Raw genomic sequence first — 13,564 nt, forward strand, 5'->3', positions numbered from 1 at the left:
TCACTCCCAGTCTCTCCTCCTCTCACACTCCCAATCTCTCCTCTCTCAGACTTCCAATCTCTCTCTCTCTCACACTCCCAATCTCTCTCTCTCTCACACTCCCAATCTCTCTCTCTCACACTCCCAATCTCTCTCTGTCTCTCACACTCCAATCTCTCTCTCTCTCACACTCCAATCTCTCTCTCTCACACTCCCAATCTCTCTCTCTCTCACACTCCCAATCTCTCTCTCTCACACTCCCAATCTCTCTCTCTCTCACCCTCTCTCACACTCCCAATCTCTCTCTCTCTCACACTCCCAATCTCTCTCTCTCTCACTCCCAATCTCTCTCTCTCTCACACTCCCAATCTCTCTCTCACTCCCAATCTCTCTCTCTCACACTCCCAATCTCTCTCTCTCACACACTCCCAATCTCTCTCTCACACACACTCCCAATCTCTCTCTCTCACACACTCCCAATCTCTCTCTCTCACACACTCCCAATCTCTCTCTCTCTCACACTCCCAATCTCTCTCTCTCACACACTCCCAATCTCTCTCTCTCTCACACTCCCAATCTCTCTCACACTCCCAGTCTCTCTCTCACACACACTCCCAATCTCTCTCTCTCTCACACACCCAATCTCTCTCTCACACTCCCAATCTCTTTCTCTCACACTCCCAATCTCTCTCTCTCACACACACTCACAATCTCTCTCTCTCTCACACTCCCAATCTCTCTCTCTCACACACTCCCAATCTCTCTCTCTCACACACTCCCAATCTCTCTCTCTCTCTCTCACTCCCAATCTCTCTCTCTCACACTCCCAATCTCTCTCTCACACTCCCAGTCTCTCTCTCTCACACTCCCAATCTCTCTCTCTCACACACCCAATCTCTCTCTCTCACACTCCCAATCTCTCTCTCTCACACACTCCCAATCTCTCTCTCTCACACACTCCCAATCTCTCTCTCTCTCACACTCCCAATCTCTCTCTCTCTCACACTCCCAATCTCTCTCTCTCTCACACACCCAATCTCTCTCTCTCACACTCCCAGTCTCTCTCTCTCTCTCACACTCCCAATCTCTCTCTCTCACACACCCAATCTCTCTCTCTCACACTCCCAATCTCTCTCTCTCACACACTCCCAATCTCTCTCTCTCACACACTCCCAATCTCTCTCTCTCTCACACTCCCAATCTCTCTCTCTCTCACACTCCCAATCTCTCTCTCTCTCACACACCCAATCTCTCTCTCTCACACTCCCAGTCTCTCTCTCTCTCTCACATTCCCAATCTCTCTCTCTCACACTCCCAATCTCTCTCTCTCTCACACTCCCAATCTCTCTCTCTCTCTCACACTCCCAATCTCTCTCACTCCCAATCTCTCTCTCTCACTCCCAATCTCTCTCACACTCCCAATCTCTCTCTCTCTCACTCCCAATCTCTCTCTCTCTCACTCCCAATCTCTCTCTCTCTCACTCCCAATCTCTCTCACACTCCCAATCTCTCTCTCTCTCACACTCCCAATCTCTCTCTCCTTCCCTCTCTCTCTCTCTCTCTCTCCTTCCCTCTCTCTGTCTCTCTCTCCTTCCCTCTCTTTCTCCTTCCCTCTCTCTCCTTCCCTCTCTCTCTCTCTCCTTCCATCTCTCTCTCTTTCCTTCCATCTCTCTCTCTCTCCTTCCCCCTCTCTCTCTCTCTCTCCTTCCCCCCTCTCTCTCTCTCCTTCCCTCTCTCTCTCTCTCCTTCCCTCTCTCTCTCCTTCCCTCTCTCTCATTCCCTCTCTCTCTCACTCCTTCCCTTTCTCTCTTCCCCCCAGTCGCTCCCTCTCTCTCTTCCAACAACAACATGCCCTCGAGAAAGCCTCGGCACCGCCGGGCTCCCCCAGCTAGTATATATATATATATAGCCAGCCCCCACTCCTTTTAAGGGAATAACACAAACTATATCATGTTAGCTGAGATAAAAAGAGAAACATGGAAATACTGGAATCAAAAAAGTAAGCAGAAGCTGTTGAGAATACAGGGCAGGACTGCAAGCGTGCCCCCTACAGGGGGCCATGCGCATGCGTGCCGGCATCAAGGCAGCTGCGCAACGGCCGTGCGCATGCGTGGTTGCCGTTTAAAAAAAAAGCCAGAGCGGGCTCTCGCGGGCGGGCGGCGCATGCACGGGCGAGGCGGCCCGCGGGGAGTAGGCAGGGAAACCCCGCAGGCTGGCGGCCGTTAGAGCGGGGAGTAGGCAGGGAAACCCCGCAGGCTGGCGGCCGTTAGAGCGGCTCACTTCGGGCCCCGACACCATCAAACCTGAGAGGGGGAATTAGAGAGAGACAGAGAGGGAAGAGGAGAAGGAGAGAGAGGGAAGAGGAGAAGGAGAGAGAGGAAAGAGGAGAAGGAGAGAGAGAGAGGGAAGAGAGATAGAGAAATTTTTGGAGCTTCAGGCCTGCCTGCAGCGGGCCTGGAGACCAGCACCGAGTCCCCCCTGCACGAGGGTGATGAGGAGGAGGGGGGGGTTGTTAAACACAATATAAAACTGAAATAAATTGTTAATTAATTCCCTAACACATAATTCAAATATTTACCTTAGTTCCCTAACACACAGAAAGTGTGGGGGAAAAAATTGTGAAAAATCAAGATGGCGGCCACTCACCTCGGTTCAGAAGGATAAGGCCCGCCCACACACGCACCGATTGGTCGACCGGTCAGGTCACCGAAGCGTAGGATTGGTCAATGGTCGAGTCACTCGACACTCAACTGTAGGAAGACCTCGACGTCAGACGGTCGCTAATGAGAGCGGAACGCTGAACGTTTTTGGGATACCGCGGGCGGGATTTTTGTCCAGCCGAAACGTAAATAGGCCTATAACCGGTCCAGAATCGCAAGCTTTCTTTTGAGGCGACGCGCGCGTCGGTACGCTCTGTAACTTCCAAACGCATCGAGACCAGGCGGACAGGCAGACAGACAGACAGACAGACAGACAGACAGACAGAAGAGCCGCTTTATATATATAGATATATATATGTTATCTATATCTATCTCCTAATGTTTCAAGGGCAACCAAGGTCAACATGGCTAAGTAGGAATATAAATTTGAGAAAAATACTTAAAAAAATGAATTTTTGAAACATCTAAGGAATTAGTAGGTGTGGGAAAGGGTAAATGATAAAGTAGGTGAAAAGGTAATGAGAAAGTAAGATTTCTGAGAACATCTCAGTAACAATGGAGTATTTTCAGATTGTAAGCAAGGGGTGAACACTCGTATTTCAGTTTTCCATTTAGAAATGATAGTGGGAAGCTGGAATCCAAAGATAAAGAAATTACAGTTGTTACAGGTACTTCACATCTTTACTTAATCAGAAAAAAGCAGGGTATATTATTTGAGTTCGACGTCAGACATTGAGGACGAACAGGAGGACCTAAACTCCCGATTGCCCCACCCCCAACAATGGCTTACCCGATTGCTGGCTGGGTGGCTTTCGGGCAACACAATTTTGCATCAGCTGAAACCTGGTGAGCTGACCCTGGACTTCAATCTGCCATTAAACTAGCCTCTTGCTGCACCGCTTGAATGTTCTGTTGGCTGACGGTCTGAGAGCTATAGTCCCTCGAGTGCGTCCAACCGCAGACAATCTGGTAGAGTGGATCATCCACCCTTGTAGGACGGGCTACCACCCAAGGGGTAAGGGTGAAAATTACCCCCAATATAATTTTAGTCAATGCAAATTTTAACTGACCCCTTCAGTTGGATCCATTGCAAAAGGATGAAATCAGAGCACTAAATTGCTCCACATTATCGGGGTTTTTTAATCAATTGCTTCGATACAAATGCCTATTCGAGAGAAATTGGCAGAACTACAGGCCGCGATTTCACCGACTGAGGGAGTTCCGGGGTCGGTGTTGCGGTCCCAGCCCACTACCTACTGCAGCTCGCACCCTCCAAGCAATTTTTCGTTGATTGGGCTTGTTAAGCCTGCCCTGCGAGATTCACGGCCAATTAATAGAAAGTGGGTCTCATGACCTCATTTGATGAAGCGTCATCAGCCGGTTTCCTTAAAGGGGCCGTGTCCAAATTGATCTTGACAGTTGTGCTGTCAGTGTTCTGCAGCATTGAGGTGCTGCAAACACTGACAAGCACTGCACAAAGATGCATGGCTGCACCCAGACTCTCACATGACTCCCTCCATATGCTTATGGAGGGAGTCACAGTACACAAGGAGGACCTGTTCCCTTCCCATGGGCGGAAGAGACCTCCCCATGAGACCAACACAGCCTGGTTGCACTTTGCACAGGAAGGCACAAGCAGGGATGTGGTCAGGAGGACCTGGGTGCAGTGGCACAAATCTTTCAATGATCTCAGTAGATCACGAAACGTTAGTACAAAGCCACATTCAACCTCATCCTGCTGTGCCACTCACCACATCCCCATCACTCTGCCTTCCCTACCCTACTCCTGCACATCTTTACTCACACCAAATTACCTTGCACCTCCACCCATCCCTCTCTATCTACATTATCACTTCCCCATCTCACTAGCCACCCCTCACACTCACCCTCATCTTACTGCAAGCATACCAACTAACAACACACAAGGATAGGCACCTGGGTGGTTTAGCCAATGTTCACGTGAAGTTTCTGTTAATGTGTTGTCAAACATTGAAATCTATATTTTCAACACTTTACCTTATTGGTCAGATCTGTGCTCACCTTTGGAAGTGTCTTAGTGAGTTCCAGTGAATGTTGAGACATAACTCCCCCCACCCCCCCAATTGTGATGCGTGTGAAAGGAATGACTTGGACATTGTAGTTTATGGTGTTGGTGTGGGGTGATGTCAACCTGGCGCATCATGTGGCAACCAGGGTGTACAGCATCAAGTGCAGTAAATCTGGCCATGGTGAGGCCATCCCTGGCGTCCTGCACAGCAATGTGGTCAGGTGCTGATGCCCTGTGTCCTGTGCAGCATCAGGTGATTGCGGAGAAGGTTGGTGATGTTGGTGTGTCTGGTGGTGTTGGTGTTGGTGCTGATCGTGGAGGGATTCTGAGGACCAAGGTGAGATTCTTTCAAGGGCACCGATGCTGCTGGAATAGATGGCAGCTGAAGTTAAGCTGACAGAAGCGATCTGTCAATGGTGAGAGAGCTTGCTCCAAGGAGGCGACAGTGGATAGAGAGTTTACTCCAAACACTTCCAAACTGCATACAGCTCAAAAGTGTCTTCCAAGTCATGAAGGCTCAAGCTCCTGAGATTGGAAAGTGAACAGCTGTGAAATGACAGCTTTTATACCACTTTCGCAGCTGTCACCTATTTACAGCAATGGGGAGACATAGCAAACCCAACCTACTTACCTGACGTGATCTCCGAATGACGTGAACCTTGTTAAAAAGTGGGAAAATAGAAATAGGCTGGCAAAATAGTAGTTTAACAACCATTTAACTATCTTAAATGCCTCCCCCGCCACTTGGTGTTGGGTCTATTCTTAAATCGTAGACCCGGCACTTTGGAAACTTACATGGAGGCGGGTTGGGAACGGGCTCCCAACCCGCTGTCAATCATTTCGATTTTGACAGCAGACCCGCCTCCGAACCCGCATTCTGAGCACCGGCAAAATCATGGCCACAGTTAAGTGCTGCTACTGAAAACCCTGAACTGATAGCCCTCACAGAAATGTGATGAGTCCTGAGGATGAATTTCACATACCTCACAATACTGTATATGTAAGGGGTTATTTGGGAGAAAGTGTGAAAACAGGTGCTAAATAGACGCAGTGCTAATAAGACACACCTGTTTGAAAATCTAGTTTTAGCACACAATTTTTTCTCCTAATTGCTGATTACCATAATTTGAACTTGCCTGGAGGCGCTAAATCAGACGCCCGAAGGTTTAGCACTCAAGTACTGACTAGATATGATTTTCATGGAGAAGTTTATGTGGGCTCCTCGTGCTCACTTCCACTGAAGGTGTGGAGTGCTCTGGCTGGCACACAGTGGCACATTGCAGGATGGCTCAGGGACCGAGTGAGAGGGCGCACAGGTTCTTGGATGCAGCACTGGTGGTCCTGGTGGAGGAGGTCCAGAGCAGAAGGGATGCCCTGTACCCGCAGGGGGAAAGATGCTACCTCGCCCTCCTGTCCCTCTCTAACCTGCAGCAGCTGGTGCTGCTCTGCCTGACCTCATGTCCTCCTTCTATTCCTCCTGCAGACCAAGGGGGGCCCCTAGCAAGGTGCCCATGACCAAGCACTGCCTTTCGCCTGGCGATTCCTATAACATGTCCAATAAGGTGGAGTAGCACAGCACTCACTCTCTTTAATTGAAGTCATCAGAGAATTTCCAGAACAAATGTTGATAGAGCATTGGTGAAGTCTTGACAAAGTGTCACGGAAAGTCTCCAGATGTGTTTCAAAAGTCCTCTTCAAACCTCCAGCGACAGGTGAGCAGTAAAAGGTGATATAATTGGTTGCTGTTAGGAGAGGTTGTTAAATTATGCGTTATCCACCAAAATGCCATGCAGCCTCTTTAATGAGTGGCTGTTACCAAGGTGATGTCTTGTGCTAAACGCTGGCTAAACCAATGTTGCAGCTTAAGACCCCATCTTGGCCACCTCTTTATCCCTTTAATGCCTAAAGTATTCGGTCAAAATCGCCCCCATAGTGTTTAGAAAGGATCTGATAGGTAGGGAGGGTGGAGTGGCCACCTTTGTTAGGAATTCAATAAAAATTGTGGAGCAAGGTGATATTGCAAGTGGAAATATTTTGGATTCATTAAAGTTCCTAAGAAATACCAAACAGTGTCTAAGACTGTGTTTAGACCATGAAGTCAAGAAGCCAGTTTTAACTTGGCCAAATCGTTAACGAGCCACTAATAGCCTCAAAATGGGCTCGGTAGACTTACCGCCCCATTAATGTCGACGCTCTGGCTGTCGACATTTTTAAAGGGGCCTGTTTCAGGTGGTAGGTCCTTTAATATGCAAATAGGGGTTTAATGATGTACTGCCATTTTGGAAGACAATGGAGTGTGTGGCGTGCCAGTTGTATCGGACCAAAAAAGGTAAGTTATAAATTAATAATTTCATGGGGTCAGGAGCAGAGGAGGTGGAGTAAAGTGTGCTGCACTGATTGGAGGAGAGTATTTTTTAATTTGTTCACGGGATGTGGGTGTCATTGGCAAGGCCAGCATTTATTGCCTGTCCCTAATTGCCCTCGAGAAGGTAGTGGCGAGCACCTTCTTGAACCACTACAGTCTATGTGGTGAAGGTACTGTTATACTTCTTTGTAGCGATTTGGTACAATTGAATGGCTTGCTCAGCCATTTCAGAGGGCAGTTAAGAGTCAACCATATAAGCCAGACCAGGTATTAATGGCAGATTTTCTTCCCTAATGTACTTTAGTGAACCAGATGGGTTTTTAATAACAACCCAGTAGTTTAATGGTCACCACTAATACTAGCTTTTCACTCAATGTAAATTCACCAGCTGCCGTGGTGGGATTTGAACTGGCTTGTTTGACATCATTAAGTCTAGGCCTCTGGATTACTGGTCCAGTAACATAACCACTATGCTAACACACCTGGAGAGTGCTGGCAGTTGGGGGAGGGAAGGCTTGTGAGTGCTGGGGAAACTTTCTCCTGCATTGCAGATGTGCCTTGGCTGTGATGCTTCTGGCACTGATGCACTCTGCCACCTCTGCCGTTGTGTCATGCAGCTTGCCTGGATATCTTCCTGGTGGATAGAAGATGTCCCCCCTTCTGCCGGTCTTCTCCACCAAAACCTCCATCGCAGCATCAGTAAACTGGAGGATCCTTGCAGCTTCTGCTGTCCCTGCCATTGTCCATAATCTTCAGTGGCAGTTGCCAGCAGCCAAAGTGCAGCTCCCCTTTAAGAGGGGCAGAGTACCTTTAAATGACATCAACAACATGCAAAATTGTCACCTCTGATTAGGCGAGCTGGTAATGAATAGTGCGAGTACTGCTGCCAACCCACCTACTTTATTTCAATTAATTTGATTTTGGGGCCCTCTTTGCAGTCATGTGATCGGGTGCCACTCCACCCATTCTGCGCCCGGAAACACGGAAAAAGCAATCTCTACCCAATCTTCTCTCTCGCTCTCTCCTGCATTTCTGGTTTTCCTTCTTTTTGTCTTGCGCCTTTTCACTTTCTCCATTTCTCTTCCCTTTTCTTCCTTTTTTGTTTTGATCTCTCTGTCCTATTTGTCTGTAAGTACAGATGGAGAGTGACAGCAACATCAGGACTGAGGCAATCAGGCGAGTTAGAGACAGTGCCCACTGTACCTGGGAATTGTGGGAAAGCAATCCCAGTGCCATATACTGCAAGGGAGGAGGGCAACTCATATTCTCCCGTGGAGGCACAATTGTTTAGATGGGGGGGGGAGAGGGGGGGCGGGGTGTAGGGGGTGGCGTGTGCCCAGTCAGCTCTGCCACTGACTGTCCCTGAGCGGTTTGAATCGCTCCCACACCCCTGGGTTCTAGACACCGGACTTAAGTACAGGCGGCGATACAGAAAATCGAGTAGACAAGTGGTTTGGTGCAAGAAAACCGCAAATTTTATTAAAGACAGAATAGAACACAATCTTACTGAGAATTACTGATATAATTACAGGCATATAAAATTATACTTATATGGGAATGGGGAACACATGGCACATCGAGGGAAACAAATACATTAAAAATCCCCTTATCCTTATCCCACCCCCAATACCTAACTAGATTAAGCTACGAGGGGCCAGGAATTCATGCTCACCAATTTCGAAACCTGTTGATCTTAACTGGTTGTGAGTTTTGGGGTTCACTCCTGCTGTCCTTTGGAGTGCGCCGTTGCCACTTGGTCACAGGGCGTGGCGATGGAGTTGTTTGTGCGAAGCACTCTCTTTTTCCTCCGCTAACATCTTTGTTGAATATTTTGTCGTGATGGGTCTTCTTCTTCGGGCGGTTCAGTCGCCAACGGTTTTGTTGCGGTTGGGGCTCGGTTGGCGGTTTTTACCGTTAGACCAATTTTTCTACCCAAGCATCAAACGCCAACTTATTTTTAATTGACCTTGCTACCCATGCTTCGAACGCCAACTTATTCATCAAATGCCAGCTTATAACTAGGCCGTTTGTCTCGATTTCACTGTCCATGCATCAAACGCCAGCTTATAACTAGGCCGTTTGTCCCCCAACGCGTCTTTCCGCTGCCCTTCTCTGCCTTTACCAGTTTTACCATTTTCTCCTCTCATCTCGTCTCATCTCGTCTGTTGGTGGCCCCGTATGTCCTGTGCGTTTTCGATTCAGGTCTCGTTCTCCTCCCGCGTTTGGCCCCCGGTGTGGTAATGGGCGTCCTTGGTGTCGAGCGGTGCGGGGAGGGAGAAGAGAGGCCGCAACGAGGCACGAAGCAGCGAGAGGCAGGAGGCAAAGGCCAAGAGCAAGAGGCCAGAGAGAAGAGAGACCTTGGCTACCGGTGGGCCTACAATTATACCCGGTTCTTCACCCCTTATCTGCGCGCCAAATCAGGTCAGTTCTTTGTCTAACTTTTGGTGGGCTCATCTAACATGATTACAGTCATTTACTTTAATGACTTCTGGGGTGGTTGTCTCCATTTTTAATGGCTTCAATGTCCTGGCTGTTTGTTATTTATGAAACTTAATCATCTTTCCTGGCTTGGCAGCTACCTGTGAGCTGTTACCGATTATTTATGCGAAGAGTTGATGGCCTTCAGATTAGGCCCATCCTGACTTGATCTCTTCCAAGATGAATGAATGCATATTCTGTGTTTACCTAGCTATCTGGCTTCACAAAGTCTTTCACAGATTCATGCATTTTGGGTTTCGTTTCAGGTTTTGAAAAGTGCCTGCCTTTTTGCAGGGCCTTACTTTTAAAATCCTGTTGGTTTTGGTCACGAGGTTTCAGAAGCCATTTTGGGTACCCTTTTTAATACCCTGTCCATACAGGGCCCCTTTATCCATAACTTTTGGGGAATGTGGGAATTTTGAGAACCCTACAGGGGGGGCGGGAATGGAGAATAAAGATGCTGGTATTCTTAGACTGAGCAGCCCTGTGTGAGACTTTAAGGATTGTTTGGCTGAGTCAGTTGCTCCAAGGTGGACTGGCCAATCCCTGATGGCAAAGATACCTGCTGCTCCCAGCATAGGGCCATGTATCAGTCGCGTGAGCTCTAGTTATGGAAATGCTCATCTTCAAAAAAATAAACCTGCAAACAAAAACAATTATAAAGTGCGGCTGGCTCTCTCAGTGGGAGTGCACATGGTTGACATGTACCTGCTCCTTGCAGCAGCACTCTTTTTTACTCTCCTCCCCCCCACCACACACACGCTTTTCCCACTGAGGCCACTACAGCACTACTGCTGCCAGCTCAGCACAGACACAATTAGATAGGATGCGTGACTCACACATGGTGATTCAGAACTCATCTTTTGTCAGCTGCTGTCACAGCAAATTATAAAATCTCTTTTACCTTCAATTCAAATTGTCGAATAGCCGTTGTGTCTGACAGAGGCAGTTGCCTGAAAGCTTCGGTTACATCGTTCTTGTTTCCATCACATAAGATCCTCTCCTGCAGCAACCATGCACGCCTTTGTTTGTGCCAGTAAAAGGCTTCTTGCATGTTGCCAAAATCCACAGCTTTCACTGATGCTTCAGTTGTCTTTCCCTGCATTGTCATTGCTTATTAGATTACATACATATGTTGAGAATAAGCTTTTTTTTAATGATGAAACCTTGTCTAAGCAAAAGTGAGAAACTTGCAGATACTACCAATCAAAATCCAACATGTTTTGCATCCTTTTAGCCCTTGATGATCTTACCCTTCATAATTGCGACAGTGCTTGTATGTACTATGCACTGCAGTCAAGCATTTGGTCAATTTGCCAAGATAAAACAATATTTATCAATCAACTATTATTTTTCTGCTTCCTCTTGACTGACCTCTCTAAGCCTGCATCTTACGTATGCCTCACTGCAGTGAACTGTACCTTTCCTCATTGACTTGCTATCTTGAAGTGCATTTCTTTCAACTGGCTTCAAGTCTTTCTCTCCAGATTCTGACAGGAGACTGACTGCAACAGGGAGCATTTAGTCAGTCCTTCGCTGTGCTCTGTGATTGCACATACTCCATAGTGCAAAATGTGGGATTACTTATAGCAGGAATGTGGTTTAGCGCATAATACATGTATTTTATAAATTATCCAATTAAAAAATGTGTGGACATAGGAGTATCCTGAGCAACTGTGAACTCTGGATAAAACCTACTGCTACTAATGTGCAGCTTCAGGTTTTTCAGGATACAAGCTATGTTGATTCTGGGCAACAGCTGGCAATCCTAATTAGCAATCTGCTCAAAATGAGCAGATGATTTTCATTCATTTATGATCCAACCTTCGACTACTGCTGCATTGTTGTCTAAGGGACCAGAACTGATAACTGAATATTTGCTCAATGTCAGTTACGTCATTGTTGAGCCGAAAAGTTATCCATTCACCAGAAGAGAGAGTTGCACGCAACTTTTCTGGGGTAAGTTAATTTAATTTAAATATTCTTGGTACAACTCTGGTTTAATTTAAGTGTAGAAACTGTGGTCCTGACTTGTTACGGTCTTATTACACAAAAAGATTGAGGAAATTTGAGTTTTGGCACATTACTACACTGTTTTAGTACACGGAAGTTGTCTACTTTTATGCCACTTCTGCAATTGGTGTCATTTTACACCCAAAGGATAGGTCTAACAGCTCCCTCTCACACTTCAGACAAGTGTAAGTGAGGAGTTGATGAGCTGGAGAGGGCACCAAATTCACTTATTGATTACAGGTTTCCATGAAACTTTATTTAACCTCTTCCTTCACAATTTCTAATCACTGACACCTGCAGTTCATTATGCCAAAGTGCTTTCCACTCTTCCCAGAAAAAAATTGCTACTCCCGATTTTCCCCCACCCCCCAAACCCACATGCAGTTCGACTTCGGACAAGGCTCGGCATTCCCCATGGGCACACCACTCTATACCATCATAATGGAGGAGCAGTTGCAACAGAATCGTGTCCAGGTCAGCACAATCAGGCAGCATGGCGGAGTACAGATTCCCAGCAGGTCGCTCCAAGGAGATGTGCATGTGAGGGCTGTGTCTCTCCAAGAATCCCATTGGGTATCTCTGCCAACCTTAGCACAGAGATTTGCAGACTCACGCCCCTACCACAGCTGCTCTGTCCGTAGCAATTAAAGTGACAGCAGCTTTCAAATTTCATGGCTCCAGATGCTTCAAGCTGCCACAGGAGTTCTGTGCAACATAAGCCGGGGAGCTGTCAGGACATGCATCTGGCAGCTGACAGATGCCCGCCTGCTAGAGGTGCAAAACATGTGCCTCGCTCCCCTGGGTATCCCTTTAGCCTAGACAGACACCAACATCAGTTGTGCCATCTCTTATCTGAATTCGATCTGAAGACCAAGATTACCCTCTGTCACCTTAGATGATGACACCTCTATGGTAGCCATGCACACCTGGTAAGCATAGATATAAAGAGGTAAAAGCATTTATAAGAGTCATCATTAAACACACCATAAGCATGTTAAAGCAGAGATTCAGGAGCCACACTGCAACACAGCCTGGCTGTAGTCTCCCACATAACCATAGTCTGCTGCACTCTAAACAATTTTGCAATATTTTGCAGTCCAAAAAGATCTCACCAGGCAGCACTCTTTGAACGGCTGCTGCAAGTCTTTAACGGCCTGCAACAGCACCAGATTTGCTGTCCCTGAAACAGCGAGCTCCTAATCAGTGGAATATTAAGAAGGGTGGGATAGGGTAGATATGATGATCTAATAATGGCGGAGATACTTAATAAGTACTTGACATTGGTCTTTACTAAAATTGATGGGGAGGTGAACCATGAAGTGGTTGAAAGCGAGATGAGTGATCTTATGATGGATGAAAGGAAAATTTGAGATAAGGACCTATTTCTCTTTTGTAACTTCTATGTATGACATGCAAGTAGCTCACTCTGTGGGCAGGATTTTCATTGGGCCGTGGAGGCGGGATTGGAGGCATGCGGGTGGTTAAAATTGCAAAAACTGGCGGGCAGGCGCGACCCCGACTCCATCCCGCCTCCACGCAATTTTCAAAATTCCTGTCTAATGGTCCCGACTCCGTCCCGCCTCCAACAGGCGGGATAGGCCGTTAAGGCCCTTAACAAGCTCTAAATTGCCTCTACAATGCCATTTTAAATGACGATTGCAATTTTAACCCTTTTCCCACGTGAAACAGGCCTGGTGGGAAACACGACAGTGAAACCTGGCGGGAGCACAGTTGGATTGCTCACTACCAGCTGCAGCTCCACCATTAAATAGGAGATTTGATCAGCCATCATTTGCAGATGGCAGGACTTTGTAGTCTCAGGTCTGGGGGACCGTTTAGAAGGCATAACCACAGCTGTGGAAGTTTGGTGACTGACACCCATCTCCTGTGGACCTCCTGGGAAACCCCTCTCACCACCTTCACTGAGCACTTCCTCAACTGAGGCATATACCAGAAGCATGGGAGCCATTTATTTCCTTCCCTTCAGGATATTAGATCAGGCCGAATAACAACAGCAACAAC

This window comes from Somniosus microcephalus, chromosome 7 (genome assembly GCF_052327205.1).
Source record: "Somniosus microcephalus isolate GS21.2 chromosome 7, FLI_Smic_1.0, whole genome shotgun sequence".
Lineage (NCBI taxonomy): Eukaryota > Metazoa > Chordata > Chondrichthyes > Squaliformes > Somniosidae > Somniosus > Somniosus microcephalus.